This window comes from Lactuca serriola, chromosome 5 (genome assembly GCF_051521515.1).
Source record: "Lactuca serriola cultivar US96UC23 chromosome 5, Lser_US96UC23_V15, whole genome shotgun sequence".
NCBI classification, from domain to species: Eukaryota; Viridiplantae; Streptophyta; class Magnoliopsida; order Asterales; family Asteraceae; genus Lactuca; species Lactuca serriola.
The window spans coordinates 304583977-304607042 of record NC_136412.1 but is presented as its reverse complement, the minus strand read 5'-3'; positions in this window follow the sequence as shown (position 1 = coordinate 304607042).

Below are 23066 nucleotides of genomic sequence, written 5' to 3'. Positions count from 1 at the left end.
TTCCCATTTTGAGAGATTCCATATCTATTGCTACATCTAGATGTGGGATATCTAGGACTTCCTTTACAAACATGTTAACATAATCTCTCAAGCGTTCATCAATGCCTTGATATTCTATAAAGATCACTTGTCAGTTTTTCAAAAGATCTACTGCAAGAAAATTGATTATTAAATAATTTAACTTGAGAATGCGAAGGAAGTAATAGAGTATGGGGAAGACTTTAATGCAGATCCTATAAGGGTTGAACCAAAACCATTGCATAAACAAGCTTCTTTGATATGTTACGAAATTGGGACTGTCTCCATGTGTTCTCTATATTGGGTGATATGCTCCTCAGGATCCGTGGTCCCATCATAAATCTTCATATTTGGCGCCTGAAACCTCTTTGGGACTTCAAAGTCGCATATAGAGTGTGCGAATCTTGAAATCATGTGGCTAACTAGTGAAACTTATGGTATTTTGGGAATGAAACTTGGTACACTTGAGATCATATATCTTAGTTTCCCGAGTTCCTTTGTCATGATTAGACTTATCCCAAGATCTTGGGTACTATGTATGATGTTGAATATTCCTTCAAGATCTTGGCAGACAGGACCCCCGTACAAGGAGTCACTCCATTTGTGAAGATGGGAGCCTACCTAGATATAAAGTCCTCTGCTTGGTGTTCTGAAGATGGTCGAGTCTCAAAATTCAAGATCCTGGGTTATAATATTGAAGACGAAGTTGGTGTAGTTTCCGATGATCTTTCTAAACTTGATCCTAGTGCTTCCATTCAATCAAATATCAACTGGTTGGTTTCACTTTGCTTAGTGATATATCGATCCATTCTGGTCAGCACAACTATGATCTCATTGGTTGAGAACATAATTGGTATTTCCTGAGTTGCACTTCCTGAGTATTGGACTAGAAAGGATGTTGGAATTGATCTTCTAGGGATCTTAACACTCCTTCTTTGTGAGGTGGCTGCAAGAGGTGGGGGAAGACTCTGACCAACCAAAATGGATGGAATAGTGCTAGAAGTGGCTTTTGGTAAAGAAGACATTCTTGGTGCAAACTGTGTATGTGATTGAAATTTTGAAAAAAGCTTTTCGAATAACTTTTAAAGAGAAAAAATGTAATAATACCACTTTTCACACAAATGGCGCTAAATTGTTTTGGTAAAACATTAACAAACTAATTTCGTAACCAAATTCGTAAGTGTGTTGTGATGTTAAAAACGAAATAAGAAAAGCTAGAATTTTTAAGCTTCTTAAAATACGCTGAAGATCTTGGTCGTGCCCAATATTCTGGGAAAAAAGTTACTCTCTTTAGAAAATTGTTTATTAAAGTTAATTTGGTTTGAAGTGTAAATAAGTGTATTTGAAGTATTTGGGATAAAAATAGTGTTAAAAAGATTAATAAATGATTTTGAGTAAGAAAATAGCAAGATACTTGAAAAGGTATCAAGATATCACAAAATATCTTGGTAGATCGATGTGAAAACAAAGTAACACTCAAACCATTATGCAAGGAATCATAAAAACAATCACAAATGATAAAAATCAAAGCAAGAACACAGTGATGTACGAGGAAATCCCTTAATCCTTTTGGATCTCCGACATAAAACCTCAGGTGGTGATAAACTCACCTGTCTTAGAAGTTATATTAAATCATAATAAAATGTTACAAGTTCTATATGATCTTAGTAAGAATATGTTTGTGCTCAAGTTCCAAAAGAATCATAGAAGAAGAAAAGTGGATGTGTATGTGTATGTTGATCAGCTAGTCTTTTATACATAATAAGAATAACTATAACTCCGAGATTCTAGGGATTTCCCTTAATCTTTGCTTGACCCGGCTTTCTCGAGGTTCTTCAACATTCATGAGATATTGACCACGTCTAGTTGAATTGGTCTATTTCTTTTTTCTTAAGTTTCAAGTCCATGATCACGATTTCACAAGAAAAATGATGGCAGCCCAAGATACTGAATAAATCCAAGATCTTGGGCTTGCTTGGCAAGTTAGTTAAAGTTCAAGATATAAATGGTATGTCAAAATTTCTACCCACAACATTAGGGATCAACATTTCTAATTTTTTTTTTGGATAAATGGTTCCAACTAAAGTTGTTCGTTTATTTTCACATTTCTTTGCTCTTTTATGTATTGGTATAGCAGATCAAAATGACATATATGATGTTTGACTATCATTAAAGATGATGGCATTACCATACGACTCGATTGTTATACGTATCATTTCAACATCACAACATCTACATATTAAACATAATTTTTAACCATGTTCAGGGCTTATTACAAGTGGGGCTCAATATGACTTTTCTTGCTCCCAATAGCTTGAGCAAGTTTTTCAAAAGTTAATGTGTTGCTAATAATGTCCCATCAAAATATGTGATTAACAAGGTTCTCTTCTCTATCTCACCTTTCTCTACATACTAACTCATGTCTGTCTTTAATTTCAATGCATTATCAGTATTGAGTTGTTAAAGCTTTTGTAATTAAATGGAATCTTCTATCCAATCTTGAAATTAGATTGCATATGGATTTGATATAAAATCTTTTTCTAATTTTTTGAAAAGTCTTATGTAAGAATCATCATTTAGAGCTTTCCTCTTACTTACAATATTATCGACCTTTAACATTTCATCAATGCCCCAATTATGGATTCTTAAAGTGCCTTCTTTGTGGCTTATTTACACAGGAAGGTATACATGTTATCCATAGAGTATAAAATTATATGACTTTTGCTATATGTTGAAGTTAAACTGATGATTGATGATTTGGGGCTACAGAGTGTTTGGATATATAATTAATTTGGCTATTACCCCTCTAAATATAATTAATTTTCTGAAATTAAAGACTTGAGATGATTACATAGGTTGAATTAAGGAATATGCTACATTCAACCTGCTTTTTTTCCTTTTCATAGGTAGTCAAATTCATTTGGAAATATTTTAAAAGGATGAGTGACAATTCTACAACCTCAAAAGCCACAATAGAGATATTAGCTAATGTTGAGTCATATCTTCATAGTCATGCATATTTGGACTTGGTGGGTACTGTGGAACAATGTAACATCCCAAATTCCATAATAAATTTCTCATTTTTAAAATAGAATAAACGCCCATTTTTATAAATTTACATTTGAATCAAACCAATTTTTCAGAAACCTTAATTAAAAATCATAGTTATAAGGAAGATTATGTGGAATCTCGTATCATAAAACTGTTGATGTGTTTGTACAGTCCCGCATTTGCAATCCGATAAGTATCTAAAAAAATTTTAATCCACAACTCTAAGAAAAAAAATCTTAGTGAGTTCCGCAAAATATCACATACAAAACAACATAATAAACAGCTATAGGTTATCAACAACCTTGGGGACTATCAACAATCCTAATTATCAGCACATCTATATAAACAATTATGGGCTATCAAAAACCCTGGGACTATCAGCAGTCTTATGTGCTCACAACATCCCTATGGGTTATCAACAACCATGCGGAGTATCAACAGTTCTAGAGTTATCAACAACTCAATAAATACATATAACAATAAATAGCAAGTAAGACCCAGCTAGTCTAGCATGTACACCACTATGACATAGGAAATATAGTGAGAAGACTCACCTAAACGAAGAGCTAAAATCCACGACTCAAAGTCGCACAAAATCAGTTATACAAACCTCCTAAACCAATCATAAGCTAAACCTCAAATTATATTAACACTTCTCTAAGTTTGACCAAAAGTGAAAGTCATTAAAAAGTCAACAATCAAAGTCCGTGCTAGTTAACCTTCCACATCGTGGCCGCCCATAGGCCACGTCATGGTAGCTATACAACAACAATCGTGGTGACACCAGTCTCCATGTCATGGCAAGAAGACTGTCATGTCGTGGGAACTAAGCTCTTACACCTTAATGAATTGATCTCTTAACCCTTAACCCCATGAACCACAAATATCATATATGAACCTTCCCAAGGTCTAGATGGATAAAGTTTCCAACTTTATCGATTAAGACTTCCCAATAAGCCAAGATATCTAATCGTAAGTTATTAATGGTTGCACCAAATGCATGAACACCAAACTAAGTCATATAAGTCCTTTTTCAACAACCACCATGGTCCAGAAACCAAATAGAGCACTATAAGGTTCTATAGTTCACTCCAACTCCAAGAACAAGAAGATTTAGACCAAAAAGATCATAAAATAACTTATAACTAGATCTAGAGATCTAATAAGCAAGGTGAAGACTTTATACACCCAAAAGACCAGAAACATGATGAAGATGCAAGATCTAAGCTGGAACCAAGAACACAAACACCAAAATGGACTCTTTCTTCCTTCAACCTTCTCAAAAGTGGCTTCACACACTCAAAACACACAAATTGAGGCTAGGGTTTAGATAGGGTATGATCTCAGAGGGTGGAGGCTACCAAATGAGGCAACCCTAGTATTTAGAGCCTTTAAATAGGGTGGGTTTTTTCTTAAAGTAATTATTTTTGGTGACATCGATTGTTGAGAATGGGTCTGGGAGTCGGTCTCGGGCTCAGGTCGCCAACCTACAATTGATTGAAAAGGTTTCTTCTCCATTTTATGTGACGAATTTTCCTATTGATTTCGGAGTGAAGGAATTATGGGATGCATGTGCAAAGCTAGGGACTATGGCTGATTTTTACATTGCAAAAAAGCTATCCGAATTAGATAAAGGTTTTGCCTTTGTTCGTTTCATTAAAGTGTTAGATGAGAAACTGTTGGAAAGTAAGATTAGAGATATTTGGTTGGGTTCATACCATTTGTTTGCTTCAGTAGCATGTTTTCAGCGAGAACCTTATCGTAAGGGGCAGTCTAATTCACATGTGCATGGTGATCAGGTGGTGTCGAAACTTAATGTGCAGGGGCTTGGATCCTATGCAACTATGGTTAAGGGGGACAAGTGCATGCATGGGCTGAAAGGGCCTAAACCTAATGTTTGTACTTTGTCTGGGAAAGAGATATGCAACAATTTGTCCTTAAAGGATTCGGTGTTTGCAAAACTCAGGGATATTAGGTTGATTCAAAATTTGTTTGTGTTATTGAAAGAAGAAGGTTTTGATGATCTTCAAATCAAGCATGTTGCTAGTGATTAGGTATATTTGACATTTTTTTCTAAATAGGATTGCACCAGGTTCAAGAAATGTAATGGTATTAAGGCCTATTTCTCTTTGTTTAGGCCGGTTGTAAATGGGTTTTTTGTTAAGGAAAGAGTTGTGTTGATTGAGATGATTAGTTTGCCTTGTTGTGCATGGAATGAAGATGTTGTTTCTAAGATGGCTAGTATGTGGGGTGATGTATGTTTTCTAGATGATGATGGGGATGCTCCATTGTCAATCAAGAGGGTGTGTATTAGGACTTCTAATCCGGCTTTGATCCATGAGACAGTTAAAGTGGTTGCCCAAGGTATTGAGTACGATGTGGCAGTTCGTGAAGTTTCTAATTGGGAGCTGGATATATTGGAAGAGGGGGAGTTGCGCTTGGATATTCCAAACTTGTCGGATGAAGAGGAAGCCAATGATTTTTTTGGTGAAGTTGTGTGTGATCTACAAAAGGATTGTCAGGAGGGTAAGGGTGATGAGGTTGTGTGTGATCTCTTTGTTTAGGCCGATTGTAAATGGGTTTTTTGTTAAGGAAAGAGTTGTATGGATTGAGATGATTAGGTTGCCTTGTTGTGCATGGAATGAAGATGTTGTTTCTAAGGTGGGTAGTATGTGGGATGATGTATGTTTTCTAGATGATAATGGGGATGCTCCATAGTCAATCAAGAGGGTGTGTATTAGGACTTCTAAGTCGGCTTTGATCCATGAGACAGTTAAAGTGGTTGCCCAAGGTATTGAGTATGATGTGGCAGTTCGTGAAGTTTCTAATTGGGAACCGGATATATCATAAGAGGGGGAGGTGGGCTCGGATATTCCAAACTTGTCCGATGAAGAGGGAGCCAATGATTTTTTGGTGAAGTTGTGTGTGATCTACAAAAGTATTATCAGGAAGGTAAGGGTGATGAGGAGTTGGCAGATTCTTTTAATGTGGATAGCACTCCAAATTTAGTCGATCGAGGAGCCGAGTTTCTAGATAGAAAAGGTCGTTTTTTTCAAACTCCTGGAAGGAAGAAGAAGGTGGATAGATGTTTTGAAGATGATGAGCAGGTCAAATCGATCCCGGTTGATACATCGGTGAAGTCGACGACTAGGCCCGAGAGGGTTTCTTCACTGTCTGAGGTGGAAGTTCGACAGGGTGGAGTAGTGGGGGTGGGGCTTCGTGTAACTCCCGTAGATCCGGGCTAGTCAAGTTAGAGGCAATAAGTGTCGAAAATGACTTTTCGACAAAAGATTATTTAATATAAATAATTTGAACCAAGTTGTAGTATATGTCACAAGGTTTCCGTACATATAAAGAATGCCGAAATCCGAGTTATAACGAAGAAGTTATGACCCGTCGAAGTTTCACGACAGAACCGGCACGACATTGGGAAGCGTAAATAGTGAATTTATGATAGAACGAGTTTTAGCCTTAGCAATATAAACAGAAAATCGTAGAGTATGTTAAACTAAGAACATCGATAAAAAGAACGCCCAAATCTGACTTCGTATGAAGAAGTTATGATTTTTCGAAGTTTCGGATTAGCGGTGTACAGCCCGAAATTCGAATATTAGATCAAGTGATTTTTAGCTGACACGACCTAAACGAGAATCGAAGATCTCGTTAAGAGTAGCGTAACGATAAAAAGATGGACGAAAACGAACGTCGGATGAAGAAGTTATGAGGATTTAACAGACCAATCATGTCCCGGCTTGTTAATAATATAAAATTTAAAATCGATTCGAAATTAGGCAACGAAGTCTAAATGAAAGTTTTTGAGTACGTTCTCGCCTTCGCGTGGATATAAAGAACGTCGAAAACAGAGCTCATACTCGAAAGTTATGATTTTTAGAAGTCGGAGGGGGAAATTACGAAACTGATGCAGACTCGATGACGTGGCGCGATCTAGACGGTCCATCGCTGATCAGGGCATCGCTTCGGATTCGGACACGTCACTCCTCGCATTACGCCCAGCGTCCGAAATGCAGTATGCCCAACGTTCTTCGGCCTTGTGCGGTCCAACAAGAAGCCACGTCGCTCCACCGAGGTCTCGCCACCTGGCAGCTCTATCCGAATTACGCCCCGCATAAGGTCCTCGGTACACCCAGCATACTCCGAGGCTGTGGCCTATAAAAGGGAAGCGAAGCCTCTCGGATTTTTCACACCTTCCACCACAACTTTCTCTCTTTACTTTCTCTCACTACCCCCATAACCCTCTCCTAAGCCTAGCTAAAACCCCCTAACACCCAAAGGAAGCCCCGAGGCTCCCGGAGTCCCGAGAAAAAGGGTCTTTCGGTTTCGAAACGCTGCTCCGAGCAAAGCCCGATTTTCTTTAAAATCCGTTGTAAGTGAGCTATGCTTACGCAACTTTTAATATAGCTTTCAAATAATTATAGTAATGTTATTAGGTCCTTAAAATAATTATTTGGGCTATTATTATGAGTTATAATGAGTGTTATTTAACGCTTATATAATAATAATAATAATAATAATAATAATAATAATAATAATAATAATAGTCAGACTATTAATTTGTCGCGGTTATCGTTAAACTTAACCCTAGTGGTATTGGTACTAGGTTTTATCGAAGGAAAATTGTTTTGAGAGTATCGAAGCGTTGTCAGAGTGCTAAGTCACCACCTTTCAGGTGAGTGCATGGTCCCTTTCATCTTACACATAGATATGAAGTAATCTATATAAATTATGTGTTATATGTGCATATTATCTGAGTACTTGCTGTCTATGCTAGTTGAACGATTTTATACACGTTTTAAAGGATTTAAATTGTATATGTATTTTATATCTACAAAAATGTTGGGGTAAAACATGGGTAGATGTAATAGATCGAATATAAGTTGAACGATGAGTTGAGAGGTGTTATAGACCACGATGTGAGGGTGAGAGGTGAACGATGTGAGAAGCATTTTCCCAAACAATGGCCCTGTCATTCAGCAGAGTATGGATGACAACCACGGACTACTCTAGACAGTCCAGTGGAACACTAGCAGGCTCGCAACCTGTAAGTGTTGTGAACGATGTGTTCACTCGGTGTACTTTAAACCTTGGTGATCATGCAGACTTTATGCCTAAATCCTGGCGATCATGCAGACTTGATGCCTAAATCCTGGCGATCATGCAGACTTGATGCCTAAACCCTGGTGATCATGCAGACTTGGTGCCAAAACCCTGGCGACTATGCAGACTTAGTGCCTGTTGTATAAATTCTGGCGACTATGCAGACTTAGTGCCTAAACCCCGGTGACGATGGACTTCGTGCCGATTCCTCAGGATGATCCTAAGGAATGTATGAACGAGGAATGGTTGATTCTTAGGGTAGATCCTTAAGAGTAAATAAGATAATGGGGATGGGTAATTGGGTTGATTGTTTGATTGTTTGAACATAATAATTATACTTTTGTGGGTTGAAAACCCTATGTACTCACCAGGTTTCCCAACATGACCCACTCAGTTTATTTATATCACAGGTGTTGATATGAAGTCACATTACACTGAGAGATTAAAGAGATGTAGATCACTAGTGTAAATAAATGTAAGTTCCGTTTATGCTTATGTTTATGTATTGACGATGACATCCCAACCGTTTTAAAATGAATAAAATATGTTTCTTCGAAAATGTTTTGATAATGTATTTATCGTGTTTTTTTGGGAACAAATTCCGCAACATTTTTATGTAAAGAAGTACTCTGATTTTTACAAAGCATAAACAATATCGGTCTTTTCTGGCCGTGAAAAGTGGGGATGTCACAGTTGGTATCAGAGCATTAGTTTAAGCGAACTAGGAATATGGATTTATTTCTAGAGTTAAGCTTAGAATGCTAAGCGATGATTGTGAGGTGTGAGCACTAGCTTATTTTAGGAATGATTCCTAAATTGCTTTTATGTGCTAAATGATTTGTTATGCTATAGTTTGATTGGATCTATGGTATGTTGCCGACAGGATCTGGAAACCTTATGTGTTTAGGATTCTAAACGTACGAATACGATATTAGAACTAGCATGTAAAAGTTTCGGAGTGATAAGGATGATTTAAACGTCAATCCTAAATAAAGATCTAGATTCACCTTATTCGGTGTATAGATCAAGATGGCAAGGACCTGTAGCGGAAACGTGAATGCAAATGAGAATAAGAACCAACCCCTAGTGGTTTAGCAAATACCTGTTGTAGAAGAAGTTGCACCTGAGCCAATCACCATGGCTGGAGTTCAATCCATGATTCGGGCTATGCTAGCTGAACAAAGGGAAGAAATGAGATAGATGTTCCATGAAAATAGGGACGAACCTACCATACATGTTGAGCCGACTGAGCCAAATCCCGAACAATCTGAGGAAGGGAACTACAGCCGCACACGAGTCAAGTGGGGACTCAAGGCAAATGAAGGGAAGGCCCGGAGAGGAGAAATGACAAGGATGGGCGAATATACAAGAATTTCTTGGGTGCGAAACCACCGAGTCTCTCAGGAATCCCGAAGCCGGTTGAAATTATGGATTGGATCTCTGAGATGGAGATGGTGTTTGAGAGTTGCAGCTTTAGCGAGAAACAGAAGACTGTCTTCACAATAAGACAGCTGGAAACTGGAGTCTTGAGCTAGTGGGAGCTATTGGCAGATACGATGCCACGAGGAGAAGCCCTAAGGATGTCATGGGAAGAGTTCTTGGAACAGTTGAAAATGCAGTACTGCTCAGAGATAGATCTGATAAACCTGAAGAACGAGTTTAAGAACCTGAAGAAAGGGAAGATGAGTGTTGATGAGTATGCCACCGCATTCACCGAGAGGATGAAGCTATTTCCTTACTTGGTTCCTACTGAACTCTCAAAGATCAATAGGTTTGCTAACGGATTGCCCACAGACTTCGGCCCAATGGTCAAAATGGCAATTACCTTGAAAACATCTGTTAGAGCAACTAAGAATGTAGAGACCCAGATAAGAGAAATGGGTTTAGAAAAAAGAAAAGGTAGGAGAAAAAAGGAAGCATGAAGGATCTTCAAAATCCAACAAAGAAAGGAAATTCTCAAAAACTGAAGAAGGAGGAGGAGGTGAATCCAAGTGGTGCGAGAATTGTAAAAAGAAGCACTTCGGGAAATGTAGCGAGGAGGTAACTTGCTACAAATGTGGAAAGACAGGGCATTACGCCAACAAGTGTATGTCCAACAAGAAGGTGTGCTATGGATGTACCAAAGCAGGGCATATCTCTAGGGACTGCCCAAAGAAAAACAAGGCAGCAAGGCCAAACACGCCACCAAGGCCAAGGGCATTCCACATGATCCTCGACGAAGCAGAAAACCATGCGAGGAATCAAGGGTGAGGACTTCATATCCGAAGATCAAGTCATGCAGTAGCCATAGTATCGTATGATGTAGCCTATTAGAGGCATAGTCTAGGGTGAACTTGAATACCTATCTAATAGTTTCAAGAAATAATACAACCTTTGTTTTGTTATCTGATGTGTTAAACTGTTATGTGATTTTCTTGTATGGTGACTTGGAAAACTGCGAGACAATACTTGGGATGAGTATGAGTAGGTGTGAAAGGTAGTAGATGCATATACTACCGGAAGCACAGGACTCACGCTTGGATCAGGGAAAGTCACAAGGTTACCAAAAAGCCAATAATTGATTCCGTTTTATTCAAGCATGTCATTACCATCGTTTCAGTAATGACTAAGAAGATTGATGTTATTCCGACCTTAGTGTTCATATCGAATTGAGTTCGACTACAATAAGTATGTTACGTGGTTCAGAGAACCAAGTTCGATGTAGCACTCGACTTAAGCCGAAAGGATTAATCCAAGCGATCAGTAGACGTATCGCGACGGTTGCAAGAAATGCTGCCTTTTAAGATGTGATTAGAACATGAAGGAAGGTATATTCTGTTCCGAAATTTGACTCCAAATGACCTGAGTCCAAGCAATGCATCACACGATGATAGGTCATTAGAATATGACACATCGTTCCATTGTAGTAATAAAAGAACTTATCTTAAGTTCGTATCAACTGAGGATTGACATTGTAACTTGAAGGTCATAATTTGGAGTCTAACGTGAGATAGAGAGCGGATGCAAGATCGAGCACCGCCTGTAGTCAAGGAGTCTAAGAGTTAGATACTCGTTCGAAGAAGCATCGAAGTTATGACTTAGGATGAAAAGATAATGTATGGAGTCATCATGTGAGCCATTTGTCGTTGATGATTCTGGGACGTAATCATCCTAAGGGGGAGATAATTGTAACGCACGTAGATCCGGGCTAGTCAAGTTAGAGGCAATAAGTGTCGAAAACGACTTTTTGAAAAAAGATTATTTAGAATAAATAATTTGAACCAAGTTGTAGTATATGTCACAAGGTTTGCGTACATATAAAGAACACCAAAATCCGAGTTATAACAAAGAAGTTATGACCCGTCGAAGTTTCGCGACGGAACCGGCACGACACCGGGAAGCGTAAATAGTGAATTTACAATAGAGCGAGTTTTAGCCTTAGAAATATAAACGAAAATCGTGGAGTATGTTAAACTAAGAACATCGATAAAACGAACGCCCAAATCTGACTTCGCATGAAGTAGTTATGATTTTTCGAAGTTTCGGATTAACAGTGTACAACCCGAAATTCGAATATTAGATCGAGTGATTTTTAGCCGACACGACCTAAACGAGAATCGAATATCTCGTTAAGAGTAGCGTAACGAGAAAAAGATGGACGAAAACGGACGTCGGATGAAGAAGTTATGAGGATTTAATGGACCAATCCTGTCCCATCCTGTTAATAATATAAAATTTATAATCGAGTCAAAATTAGCCGACGAAGTCTAAACGAAAGTTGTAGAGTACGTTCACGCCTTTGCGTGGATATAAAGAACGTCGAAAACGGAGCTTGTACTTGAAAGTTACGATTTTTAGAACTCGTAGGGGGAAATTGCGAAACTGATACGGACTCGATGACGTGGCGCGATCTAGACCGTCCATCGTTGATCAGGGCATCGCTTCGGATTCGGACACGTCACTCCTCGCATTACGCCCAGCGTCCGAAATGGAGTACACCCAGCGTTCTTTGGCCTTGTGCGGTCCGAGAAGAACCCATGTCGCTCCACCGAGGTCTCGCCAGCTGGCAGCTCTATCCGAATTACGCCCCGCGTAAGGTCCTCGGTACGCCCAGCGTACTCCGAGGCTGCAGCCTATAAAAGGGAAGCAAAGACTCTCGGATTTTTCACACCTTCCACCACAACTTTCTCTCTCTACTTTCTCACACTACCCCCTAACCCTCTCCTAAGCCTAGGTAAACCCCTTAGCACCCAAAGGAAGCCCCGAAGCTCCCGGAGTCCCGAGAAAAAGGATCGGTTTCGAAACGCTGCTCCGAGCAAAGCCCGGTTTTCATTAAAATCCGATGTAAGTGAGCTACGCTTACGCAACTTTTAGTATAGCTTTTAAATAATTATAGTAATGTTATTGGGTCCTTAAAATAATTATTTGGGCTATTATTATGAGTTATATTGAGTGTTATTTAACGCTTATATAATAATAATAATAATAATAATAATAATAATAATAATAGTCAGACTATTAATTTGTCGCGGTTATCGTTAAACTAAACCCTAGTGGTATAGGTACTAGGTTTTATCGAAGGAAAATTGTTTTGAGAGTATCGAAGCGTTGTCCGAGTGCTAAGTCGCCAACTTTTAGGTGAATGCATGGTCCCTTTCATCTTACACATAGATATGAAGTAATCTATATAAATTATGTGTTATGTGTGCGTATTATCTGAGTACTTGCTGTCTATGCTAGTTGAACGATTTTATACACGTTTTAAAGGATTTAAACTGTATATGTATTTTATATCTACAAAAATGTTGGGGTAAAACATGGGTAGATGTAACAGATGGAATATAAGTTTGACGATGAGTTGAGAGGTGTTATAGACCACGAGGTGAGGGTGAGAGGTGAAGGATGTGAGAATCCTTTTCCCAAACGATGGCCCCGTCATTCAGCAGAGTATGGATGACAACCACGGAGTATTCTAGACAGTCCAGTGGAACACTAGCAGGCTCGCAACGTGTAAGTGTTGTGAACGATGTGTTCACTCGGTGTACTCTAAACCTTGGTGATCATGCAGACTTGATGCCTAAATCCTGGCGATCATGCAGACTTGATGCCTAAATCCTGGCGATCATGCAGACTTGATGCCTAAACCCTGGTGATCATGCAGACTTGGTGCCAAAACCCTGGCGACTATGCAGACTTAGTGCCTGTTGTACAAATTATGGCGACTATGCAGACTTAGTGCCTAAACCCCGGTGACGATGGACTTCGCGCCGATTCCTCAGGATGATCCTTAGGAATGTATAAACGAGGAATGGTTGATTCTTAGGGTAGATCCTTAAGAGTAAAGAAGATAATGGGGATGGGTAATTGGGTTGATTGTTTGATTGTTTGAACATAATAATTATATTATTGTGGGTTGAAAACCCTATGTACTCACCAGGTTTCCCAACATGACCCACTCAGTTTATTTATATCACAGGTGTTGATATGAAGTCACATTACACTGAGAGATTAAAGAGATGTAGATCACTAGTGTAAATAAATGTAAGTTTCGTTTATGCTTATGTTTATGTATTGACGATGACATCCCAACCGTTTTAAAATGAATAAAATATGTTTCTTCAAAAATGTGTTGATAACGTATTTATCGTGTTTTTTTGGGAACAAATTCCGCAACATTTTTATGAAAAGAAGTACTCTGATTTTTACAAAGAATAAACAAAATCGGTCTTTTCTGGCCGTGAAAAATGGGGATGTCACACTTCGGAATCTATATCTCAACCTCCAGGGTTCCAGCATGAGAAGCTACATGGGAGTTGTAATCTTAACGCCTCAGCGTCGAGATCCTCTGGTTCACATGTTTCTTCTAAGTTGTTAAGAAGAAAGTTCTGATGGGTGTAGAAGATATTGAGGATGTCTTGAAACAATACTTTAAAATGGGTGATCTTCTTGGGTATGACATGAAATCTCATAAGGATAAGGTTTTTAAGATCTTGTCTAGCATTGGTGTGGTACAAGTGGATAGATGAATTGTTTGACTTTGAATATTTATGGTACCCAAACTTCTCTAAAAATAAGTTGGGTTCATTCATTGTGTATCCAGAATGGGGTGTCATTTCTAGGGTTACAGGAGACTAGAATAACAAATGTTGATTTGTTCAAAGTTAGGAGTATGTCAGGTAATCCCTGTTTTGATTTTGCGTGTAGTTGTGCTCAGGGTCTCTCAAGGAGTATTCCTTCTATTTGGGACCCTAATGTGTTTGGGTAAAGTAGTGTTCGTTGTACAGAAAATATGGTTATTATTGAGGAGTTTGGATTCCTTTTAGTTTTCCTTGTTACTTTTGGATTAGGTGTCGAAGCCAATAACTATATTTGGTATGTACTTGACCCGGTTGTAGCATGGTCCTTTTGGGTTGTCTTCACCAGAGCAACTTAACTGGATGAATAATGGAGAAAGAGATTATTATGGTTTATTAATATATTATATGAATGATATATTAAAAGAGAAATCATATTGGTTAATTAATATTGGTCAATAATTAATTCAGAATTAGTTTTGTGATCAAAAGATATTAATTGAACCGATGGGACTGGAATTACAATTATAAGATAATTGGATTTTGGGATGTGGATACCTTAGAAAGGGATGGACGAAATCCAGGGGGAAGCCCACATTGATTTCGTCCAAGCCTTACTTCTGGAAGGATCTTGGAGACTGCTTAAGGCCTAAGCAATCTAATTAGGGTTTTGACTGACACCTTAGCAGCTCACCTATATAAAGAGCCCTAGGCTTTGCAATTTCGGCTACCACTTGAACCCTAGATATCATAGAGCCGATTTTGAGCCTCCTTCTCCTCTCTCCAAGATCATCCAACTTGCTTTGGTGTTTTTTGATTCATTAGAGGCATCGCATTTGAGGTGCTAGGTTCTCAAAGCTCAAGATCTTCAAGCTACAATTGAAAGGTAATTTCCTAACCTTGGTATAGTTATGATTTCCGATTTTTTATGCTAGAATTAGGGTTTGCATGTGCACCATAGGATTAACGTAATTCTCAAAACTCATCAGTGGTATTAGAGCCTAGGCTATTTTCTATTATATTTGATGTCTTGTTTGATCATTCATAGCTTGAAAAGTCAAAAATTTTGCCCTCTGACAGATGAACTCGTCGAGCCACCTGATGAACTCGGCGAGTCGGAGAGTCAGAGAGCAGATCTTTCGGGATTTTGGCCTATTTTGGATTTGGATAATTACCAAAAACGTTTTTGATTAATAAAATCTGACTTTTATTAAATTGATATGATTATCCTTATCAAAATAGAAGATAATTGTCAAGCAATTAGATAATTATTGCCTTATATGATAACTTTAATTATTTGAATTATTTGATTGTATTATCTTGCCATTAAATTGAATTAGGTCAAATTTAGAAAATCACCAATTAATTGTTTAATTAAATTATTTATAATTTGATCTAGAAAGTTTTGAAAAGTTTCAAGACTTGCCCTCAAGTTTTGGAATTTAAATATTTTGATTAAAAGTTTAATTTTGAAACATTTAAATTCTAAACCCTAGAATTTTACAAGTTTAAAACAATACCCTTATACTATTATGATATTATAAGAATAATGATTATATATATATATATATATATATATATATATATATATATATATATATATATATATATATATATATATATATAAAATAAAGCAAGTCTTACCGTTAGTAGGCTTCATTCAAGAAGTCGATCTATAAGGGGGTATAAGGTTGTTGCCTATAAAATGGCAGTTTAATGGGTGTCCACTCTCACCTACCGCTTCCTTGGTTGGTGGAGGGTTGTTAACCGAACGGGTAGGATAGGGAAACTAATTCTTCATTAATAAGTATAATGAATCTTTAAAGTAACTAAATGTTTTTATAAATTCCCAATCTTAGTTACTTTAGGCAAAATGTGAAATGATGCTATTCCATGAAATACACTTTGCACCTTGCCAAGTCGTTAGTGGAGCGTGTGTGGTTAACCGGCACACTAATTTGGGACTAGAAAAAGGTGGAAAAGGGTAGCTTGATGTTTATCATAGATCAATGGAGTGTGTGTGGCTAACAGGCACATTGATTAGTTGATTTGTAACATTGAGAGTACCAAGTACATTTGCATGGTTATTCACACCTTATTTGTGATCCTCGGTATCCCAGTCATAAACTTGAAGGGCATATCGAGATTTAAACATGCCATTGAAAAGTTCAATGAATCTCAAAAGAATCTAGGAGTTTCAATTCATCTAAAGCTTAAAACTCTTTTTTTTTGTTTTTCATGGTGGAAATTAGTGAATCGTCATTCACTTACCTTTAAATTATTTGCAATTTAGATTACGATGTCCCTCTTCTAAACTGTGAATAATTGTGTTGGGCCCTAGCCCTAATTTCTCATTTGGGTGTTTAATTCGGGATTCTTATCTAAACTAAACTTTGTTCCTTTTCTATTTGAGATCTCTACTTCAAACAACAACAACGCTTCTGGCTCGACCCCTTCCGGCTTATTCTCACTCATGAACTCGTGTGGGAGGATGATATTTGATGGGTCCAATTTCAACGATTCGATCCTCAACATCTGCATGGTCACCCGCTACGAGGACAAGGAGTATGTTCTCGATAAGGAGCTGAAAGAGGTTAATTTCAACACTGCTACTCCCGAAGAAATCGCTACTTACGAAGCTCACGAGTGAGATGCTACGAAAGTTCATTGCATCATGCTAACGACAATGACTGTTGAACACCAAAATTCCTACGATGACTATTACTCCTACGAGATGCATCAAGATTTGATGGATAGGTACCATCAAAGCGCAAGGCAGGAAAGGTACAAGATCATTGTTGCAATGATCACTACCAAGATGAAGGATGGAGAGTCCATCACGACCCACCTGCAGAAAATGCAGAGATATGTGAACCGCTTGTTGAAGTTAAATGTTAACTTCGTTGAGGAGCTGGACATAGATATCATTCTAGACTCCTTGCCTCCTTGTTACAACCAATTTCGTATGGCCTACCACATGAACAAGGAGGAGGTCACTCTAAGAAAGTTTCAAGGCTTGCTCAGGACTGCTAAAAGTAGTCTGAAAGACAAATCCGTTGCATCAACTCCTGCTACTAAGGGAAGGGTAAGAAGAGGAATGCTCCTTCTAAGAGCTACAATAGAAATTCCCACGATGGCACCTCTTCTAGTGGAACCAAGGCTGGTCCAGCTGCACCCTCCTCTAACCCGAAGGATGCAGTGTACTACTACTTCCACGAGAAAGGCCATTGGAAACAAAGCTACCCGAAGTACTTGCAAGATATCAAGGATGGGAAGATAAAGCCATCCTTCGCATGTATTTATACAATTCATTCTAACAACTCATCACATGCTATGTCTTGGGTCCTCGATACAGGATGTGGTTTTCACATTTTTTCTGATTTGCGGTGTCTAAGAAGAAGTAGGGATGTGGAGCATGGGAAGATAAACTTGATCATGGGGAATAGGAAAGTGTCACCTATCACCAAGATTGGAGTTTACTCTTTAGTTCTTAGTAGTGGGTTAGGTTTATATTTGAATAATTGTTGTTACTCATCAGAAATGACACGAAACATTATTTTTATTCATGGTTTGTATAAACAAGGTTTTAGATTTTCTTTTGATGATGGAAAAGGTTCTATTAATGCTTTCTTTAATGATACTTTCTATTTTGAAGCATTGCCTTGTAATGGTATATATGAAACTGTGATGGTTGTAGACAACTTAGGAAATGATGTGTTAAATATCGATTCTTCCAATAGTTTGGACAAAGCATGCTTGCGGCATTATCGTCTTGGACATGTCAACAAGAAGCGCATAGCCCAACTCCAAAAGGATGGAGTGTTGGAGTCACTCGACCTTAGGTACGATGATGCGTGCGAGTCTTGATTGCTTGGAAAGATGACCAAGTCACCCTTCACTGGTTCTTGTGAAAGGGGAGAGGGTTTATTGGATCTCATACACATCAATATGTGTGGGACCTTTAGATCCACCACAAAAGATGCAAACTGCTTATATGTTACTTTCACTGACGATTATAGCAGATATGGGTATATCTACTTAATGAAGCACAAGTCAGAAACCTTTGAAAAATTCAAAAAGTTTAAGCATGAAGTGGAGAATCAGCTGGGCAGGAAAATTAAGATGTTCCGATCTGATCGAGGTGGTGAGTACCTTAGTCTTGAATTCCATGATTACCTCAAGGAATGCAGAATTGTTTCGCAATTGACGCCACCTAGGACACCGCAGCTGAATGGTGTGGCTGAGAGGCGCAATCGAACTTTATTGGACATGGTTCGTTCCATTATGATTCGTGCTTTGTTACATATCTGATTTTGGGGGTATGCCTTAGAGACTGCCGACAATCTCCTTAATCTAGTCCCTACTAAGAAGGTTGCCAAAACACCTCATGAGATGTGGACAGGGAAAGCTCCCTCGTTGGCAAATATCAAGGTTTGGGGTTGTGAGGCTTTCGTATGAAGAGAGACTCACGACAAGCTCGAACTTCATAGTAAGTGGTGTATTATCATCGGCTATCTGCAGAAGTCCTTTAGATATCTCTTCTAAGACCGAGTGACAATGTTGTCTTCATTTCGAGGATAGGGTTTTCCGAGAGCGAGAAATCATAAGCCAAAAGGACAGTGGGAGGCAAATTAATCTTAAAGAGCTTCAAGAATCAAGCGATGAAGGAACCTCTAACGCTGGAGTTCAACCCGTGGAGGAAACTCCTGTTGAACTGATTGACGATTCCTTACCTCTAGACATTCCAGTAGAGTTAGTGTTCCACATGTGTTATATGGTTTTAATAAAACAAGTGAGGGTGATACGTTTATTATTGATAATACACTAGTAAATTTGGATGAACCTAATAGCTACAAGGAAGCCATGGCAGGACCGGAGTCTGCAAAGTGGAAAGAGGCTATGGGCAGCGAGATTCAGTCCATGTATGACAATCAAGTTTGGAACTTGGTTGACAATGTACCGGGTTGTAAGATGGTCGGGTGCAAATGGATCTTCAAGAAGAAGACCGACATGGATTGGAAAGTACACACTTATAAGGTGCGATTGGTTGTGAAGGTCAGATGGATGTCAAAATCGCTTTCCTTAATGGAAAGTTGGCTGAAGATGTTTACATGAGTCAGCCAGAGGGTTTTGTCGATGTAAAACACCATAATAGAGTGTGTAAGCTTGAGAAATCCATCTATTGATTGAAACAAGCGTCTCGCAAATGTAATCTTTGTTTCTATGAGAAAGTCAAAGATTTTGGTTTCTTGCGAAGCAAGGATGAGTCCTGTGTATATGTCAAAGCAAGTGGGAGTATAGTTAGCTTTATCATTTTGTATGTGGACGACATACTACTCATAGGAAACAATGTCCCAACCCTGCAGGAGGTTAAGTTCTGGATTAGGAAGTGCTTCGCTATGAAGGACCTCGGAGAAGCTGCTTATATTCTAGGGATAAGGATAGTGAGAAACAGAACTAAAAGACTAATAGGACATAGTCAAAGTACTTACTTGGATAAGGTACTAAAGCGTTTTAGTATGGAAAATTCCAAGAAAGGGGAGTTATCAATCCAAAGCAATACCAAGTTGAGTAAGACTCAAAGACCAAGTACCGAAGTTGAGATAGCAGAGATGAGTCGAGTACCTTACACTTCCGTAGTTGGTTCGATCATGTATGATATGACTTGTACTAGCCCTAATATGGCCTTCGCTTTGAGCAAGGTGAGTAGATATCAAGGGAACCCTGGTAGAGCACATTGCACCGCAGTCAAGAATATTCTTAAGTACCTACAAAGGAGCAAGGAATGGTTCCTAATCCTCGGTGGGAGTGATGACTTAAGGGTACGAGGGTATAGTGATGCTAGTTTTCAAACCGACCGAGACAACTTCCGCTCTCAGTCGGTCTGGGTTTTACCCTGAATGGAGGAGCAATGACTTGGAAAAGTTCCATGCAAGAGACCGTAGCTGATTCAATGTGTGAATCAGAGTACATAATAGCGAGCGAAGCGTAAAAAGAGGCAATATGGTTGAAGAACTACATCAGAGACCTTGGAGTTGTGCCATCCATAAAGGAGCCTATAGAGATTTTCTACGATAACAAAGGTGTGATTGCCTTAACAAGGAACCAAGGGATCATGGCAGATCGAGGCATATCAACAGGAAATATCATTTCATTGGACATCGGGTAGAAGAAGGACTCCTCGCAGTAAAGAGGGTATCGTCAGAGGAGAACCCAGCAGATCCCCTTACGAAGGGATTGAGCAGGGTTAAGCACTTGCAGCACTCTAGCTAAAGGATGATATTAGTTTTAATGATTAGATAGCTTTTAGAAACTTGTAATATATAAATTATAATTAACATTTGATGATTAAATAAAGGTGTTTTATTTATAAGTAAAGTTACTGTCTTGTGTTAATTATTTACTATTGTTTCATTTTGCATGTTTTGACTTCCTAAATAATAAGATTATTTAAACTATCCACAGTCGATCATACTTTGGAAGTAGGTATGAAAGAAGGTTGTCATGAATTGGATTATAGATTGTCTAAGTGTTTAGACAAAGCAAAGGTTTGCCGCAACGTTCATGAGTGCTCTTGAAATAAGATTTGAGTATTGGATTAAACCTGCGCTCACTTGAATCACTTCATGGAATTAATCACGAGTGATTGTGAGACGATAATATCGTATAATCTTTAAACCTAGATATATGGTTTATTGTTTGCAGGTTGGTTATGCATTGATGATGTGTAAACAAAATAGTAACTTGATGTTATAAAATGCATTGTTGTGTATGATTTGATGAGTAAATAGTAAAAGTATATAAGTCGAAGTTCATATGTTCCTTTTATGAGGGTAAAAGCGATATCTTGTGCCCCTCGATAATTTGGTTTGACTTATGTGTCGGGCCCGTTCAGGACTGAATTGATGAGTTCAATTAAGTTCTATGTCAGACGAATCAGAGATCGAGAAACAAACTACTGGACAATAAGTATGACTATGTTCCATGTGATTGTCCACATGATATCTTGAGAACGGAGGACTATAAGATCCCTTATCTAAAGGATGTGTCAGAGTTCGACAGCGGCTTATGAGAGCTATGATTGTTGATCGGATTTTGAAGTTGTACTTGCATCTACAGTTATTAGACTTATCCAAGTGGCAGACTGTTGGATTAGGTGTCTAAGCCCATAACTAAATTTGGTATGTACTTGACCCGGTTGTAGCATGGTCCTTTTGGGTTGCCTTCACCAGAGCAACTTGACTGGATGAATAATGGAGAAATAGGTTATTATGGTTTATTAATATATTATATGAATAATATATTAAAAGAGAAATCATATTGGTTAATTAATACTGGTCAAGAATTAATTTTGTGATCAAAAGATATTAATTGAACCTAGGGGTCTGGAATTGCAATTATAAGATAATTGGATTTTGGGTTATGGATCCCTTAGAAAGGGATGGATGAAATCAAGGGGGAAACCCACATTGAATTCGTCCAATCCTTGCTTCTGGAAGGATCCTGGAGACTGCTTAAGGCCTAAGCAATCTAATTAGGGTTTTGACTGAAACCTTTGCAGCTCACCTATATAAAGAACCCTAGACTTTACAATTTCGGCTACCACTTGAACCCTAGAGATCATAGAGCCGATTTTGAGCCTCCTTCCCTTTCTCCAAGATCATCCAACTAGCTTTGGTGTTTGTGATTCATTAGAGGCATCACATTTAAGGTGCTAGGTTCTCAAAGCTCAAGATCTTCAAGCTACAATTAAAAGGTAATTTCCTAAGCTTGGTATAGTTATGATTTTCAATTTTGTATGCTAGAATTAGGGTTTATAAGCTTTTGATGATTTGCATGTACAATTAGAGAAACCTAGATCCAAAGCTTTAGGGTTTCCATGTGCACCATAAGATTGATGTAATGCTCAAAACCCATCAGTTACATTGTTAATGCTTATGGTCCTCAAGGTGTTCGGGAGAAATTTGACCTGTGGCAATATCTTAAGGATTTTAAAAGGAGGAATGGGGGGAATTACGTGTTTTTGGATACTTTAATGTTGTTAAGGAGGTGACTGAAAGAATGGGGTCGGTTTTTTGTCCTATTATGGCTTCTGATTTTAATGATTTTATTAATGATATGGGTCTCATAGATGTGCCTATAATTGCGAAGCGGTTCACTAGAAATCGATGTTATTGGTTCCAAGTTAAGTAAGTTAGATAGGTTTCTGGTGGATGAAGCTTTTTATGATAGATTTGACCACCTTCAAGTTATGGTTCTTGATAGAAGGTGGTCTGATCATTACCTTATTTTCTTGCATGTGTCTTTGGTGGATTATGGTCCTTCATCATTTAAATTCTTCAACTCTTGGTTAGAGCTTGATGGATTTAATGATATGGTGAAAGATGTTGTCAAGGAGTTCGTGGTTGACAGGTCTTGGAGTAAGTTTGTTGTGTTCAAAAATAAACTTAAATTCTTGAAAGACCGGATAAAAAAATGGGTTGCGGGTTATAAGGAGGAATCTAGAGTTTCTAGTAACTGTCTCTTATCTAGATTGGTTGATATTGATAAGATCTTTGATGATGGTGTCACGTGTGATGATTTGGCTCAGGAGAGAAGGGCTATTCTTGGTGATTTGGCTTCCTTGGAAAAGTCTCAGTCTCTTGATTCAGCTAAAAAAGCTCGATTTAAATGGGCTATCGAGGGGGACGAGAACTCAGCTTTTTTTCATGCCATGTTGAAGCAGCAAAGACGTCAAAGACTTATTAGAGGCATCTCTATTGACAGGGAATGGGTTGCGGACCCCCCTTCTAGTTAAAAAAGCCTTTTATGATTTTTTATGTTTCTAAA